This window comes from Cygnus olor, chromosome 1, assembly GCF_009769625.2.
Source record: "Cygnus olor isolate bCygOlo1 chromosome 1, bCygOlo1.pri.v2, whole genome shotgun sequence".
In the NCBI taxonomy this organism is placed as follows: Eukaryota; Metazoa; Chordata; class Aves; order Anseriformes; family Anatidae; genus Cygnus; species Cygnus olor.
The window spans coordinates 13,109,094-13,112,804 of NC_049169.1; the positions used below are offsets into that span (position 1 = coordinate 13,109,094).

The 3,711-nt window shown below is 37.9% G+C and overlaps 1 long non-coding RNA gene across 2 annotated transcripts; it reads right to left on the reverse strand.

Moving 5' to 3' along the window:
- Positions 1–1,273: 1,273 nt before the first annotated feature.
- On the reverse strand, positions 1,274–3,360 carry LOC121063757. 2 transcript variants are annotated; one of them, XR_005816189.1, is made up of 3 exons: positions 3,224–3,360; positions 2,294–2,458; positions 1,274–1,582 (listed from the first exon to the last, which is right to left on the reverse strand). It is a non-coding gene; the product is annotated as an uncharacterized LOC121063757 (long non-coding RNA). The 2 variants fall into 2 exon arrangements; XR_005816190.1 differs by lacking the exon at positions 1,274–1,582 and adding an exon at positions 1,664–2,163.
- Between the last annotated feature and the right edge of the window lie 351 nt (positions 3,361–3,711).

The following is a 3,711-nucleotide window of genomic DNA, read 5'->3' on the forward strand; positions in this document are numbered from 1 at the left end:
CAACAACATTTGTCAGTGGCAGAATATCCTGATGTTGGTTACAATGTGATCAGTAGGGCCGCCATCCCTTGCTGGTGGTAGACTTATTAATCCTGATTCTGTTCAAGATCCACTTCAGCTAAAAATTCCAGGGAGATCCTCCCATTAATAAGATAGGAACAGATTCCTGATTTAAAATAAAAAAGGTAGAAAAATTTAATCAATTTTTTCTAAGAGCTTTATTTTCACATCCCTATACTGCAAGTTGCTGCATCAGGGTTGGCTCCTGTGCCTACACACAGCTTTAGTCTCAAACCTAAACTATGATCATCAGAAAGGGAAACAAAATATAAATAGAAAGTGAAATTCATGATTTGATTTCATGATGTAAGCAAAAAGGAAGCAAAAATCAGAAATGGCTTATAACACTAATTTCACTTGGCACAGATGAGTATGCTGGTTTTTCTTTTTTTTTTTTTTTTCAAGACTACATCAGGACCTCTGTCTTAATTCAAAACCTGCTGAAGTAAATGTAAGGTGTTTTTTTGTTTTGTGTTTTTTTTTTTTTAGATGTTTAAGACTTTTTCATCAAGCTTTTAATTTTCTGTTTGTAGATTGAGGTGGTATTTTAAACTGCACTATTACTTGAAGTACGCCGAATGAGTCAGTTTTGTGGTTTCTGAGGAATGTGTTGTGCTTCTAGGAATTCAGCCTGGATATTTGGTTCTGCAGACACGGCCTATAGCATGTAGAGCCAGACTGCCAGTTCAGGGAATCATGAGTTTTATAGAATGAGATCTAAATCTGTGAACTATTTTTTTGCAGTTGTGAAGGAAATGGGTATTTGCATTGAACATTAAAGGTGGAAGTGAGAAAATAAAAACAGCAGATAACAATAGGAACACAGGAAGAGAAAGAAGAAACACCATCCCAGTTAGAAGTATTTGGCACTATTCAGGTGACAGCTGCTGTAGCAAACACTTAGTGAATATCTTGAGGAGAAAGAGCAGGAGCAGATTAAGTTTCCTTTGTGTCATTGCAAATTCTCAAGCAGGACAGTTTGTTTGCTCTGCCGCACCTTAAGTGTCAGACTGTGAAACCCCAAATCTGCTATTGTCTGTTGTTTCTTGAAAGATGGGGTAACTTGTACATGTTAATAAAATAGGCACTCTGAGTTTCACTTTAAGGTTAATGCTGACACCAGTTGTCAACATTTTATAATCTTTCTTACGATAGTTAAAAAAAATCTGACTGTAAAAGTTAATTCAGAAATTGCATCACTTTCTGCATTTACTGTAAAGCTCATTTATTTGATTGGAAATATTTCTAGTATTATCTGTATTAGACAAACACACAGGCAGGCAAAAAAATTGTTATTTATTAAATATATTTTCAGGAACTAAATGCAGATATAGGTATTCCTAATGTACGTCATGACTGTAAATTACAATGACAAAGTTAAGCTCTCAGAAGTAAGAAATTGCCAAATACACTGTTCATACTAGATAGCTGTCTTTGAAATATCATTCATCTTGTAGTATGCAATTCTTGTTCCTTAATATTTCACTTTTATTTTGTTCATAGGGTGGATCAGATTTTAGAACTGAAAGAAGATATAACAAATGAGACTGTTATATGAACCAAAAATGGTTTTATTATCAATTTTTTTCATATAAGTTTCTGTATTTTTTTTTTGAGGAAGAACAAAAAGCACAGCTAATTACTTAATGGAATCAAAATGAAATTCCCAAGCACTTTCCAAGAGTCATCAGCAGTGTTGGACATTTAAGAGTCACATACCTCTACCACTGGAAACAAAACAACTGGCAGAGGTAATATCTTTTTATATGGATAAGCCACTGGAGAACAGTGGATTTTAAATAATTTGCTGGACAACAGAAGAGCTCAGGAATCCCAACTTCAGTTCTGTGAAGACTGTCTGACTTCATTTCTACACAGGTTATAAACCTCTGTCTTGTCTTTCCAGATTTCCTGTCCCTCCTGTTCTGGCTCTGTGCTCCTATCAATTCCTTCAGCTCCTGTTGGTAATGTCTTCCCCAGCTCTACTTGGTTGCTTTTCTTATGTTTCTGTGTCTCTGAACCCTGACAGTCATGTATCACCTCATCCTTTCCTGTTTCTCAAATCTTTTCATCCGTCAAGCTACCACTTCCTCCTCCTTCTCACTGAAAAGACAGGGAAACTTCTGAGAGAGCTTCTCTTGCCTTGGTTTCAGGGACAAATATCAGAGATGCTATGCACATGCCAAAACTGAACAGATCTCCTCCACACCCACTAGTCTGTATAGCTACTCACCAGCTTACATCATATGAGAACATTTTCATTTTCCTTTAATTGCGTTGACCAGCTTAAGTTCCATGGCAGAGCCAGCAGTTACTCTGGTTAACTCTTACTGAAAGGCCTTTCACATATTGCACAAGATATTCTTCTTAGAAGAACAGCATCATCATATGATTCTGTCTGTAAACATTAGAGAACAATTCATCCATCAGCTATGTGGGCTGTCTTTCAAAAACTGTACTAAGTGACACAGTTGATTTTGAAACAAGAGAACTGTGACAGTTTTTTTTTTTTTTCTTCTTTCAACGAAGGACCATCAGACCGGGCAGGTGTATTTGATTTTCTTTCTTTTTCCTTTGCATTTGGAGAGCCTACTGTTATAGGCACACACCTCCATATTTTTTGCTTTATGGTAGGACAATGTAAAATTCTGCCAGTTGGCCTCATCCTAGCCTTAACTGAACTCTGTAGCTCTGGGCACAGGAGATTTTCTCCATGTGAGAATTTCCCTTTTTGCACATAGTTAGAAAATCAGGCATTTCTTTGGCTTGGCTTCCCTCCTTTGCTTGTTTCTCTTTTTGAATCAACTCCAAATCTTTTTGAGTCAACTCCAAATACTCATAATCATGAATTATCCCTACCTCACCTCTTAGAAAATGCATCCATTTGGGATCTTATCTCTGTTTTCTGCCTCTGTCTCTGAAATAAATATTCCAGATTTTTGCACAATCACTTGATCCAATGAGCTCTAAGAAAAATGATGATTATGAAAGTTACGATAAACTTGTAAAAGTAGCCAAGAGAATTTGAGAGAAAGCACTTTTGCTTTGCAGCTGATTGTCAACTTGCCTCTCAACTGGACTTTGCAGTTGTACCAGATTCTGATCTGGCCTTTATATAGCTCCAAAGCTTAGCAAGGAAGGAAAAAACTTGGTACTGGATTACCTCTTAGAACTGGTTCAAGCTGTTCTGTACTTGCAGTACGGTAGTTTGGTATGCGCTATTACAGCCCATCCACTCTTCTGCCACTTTTAGCTGCTGACATCAGACGGCATCAGAAGGGAAATGGTAATTACAGGCATGCTATAGATAGCCACGAAGCAGCATCTTATCAGCACTGCAAGTATTTTCAAACGCTTAAAAAAAAAAAAAAAGTCCTTAAGTTCACGGTAAGCTTTACCTCCTTTGCTATTTCACGATTTCAAGGTGGATGAACAGCTGGATCAGGCCAGGCCTGGGCTGAGAGGACATCCTGAGGTCCGAGCTGGGCTGCAAATGCTGTTTGTAGAAACTCAGCCTGACTGACGAACAACTGCAATGTGCAACCTGGGAAAACAGGGACTGTTAATGGAAGACGTCTAACACTTCTAAGCCGAATGTGAGACTGGCAACCGATGACCAAGGCCTTTTAACCAGCGGCCACCAGCTGACTT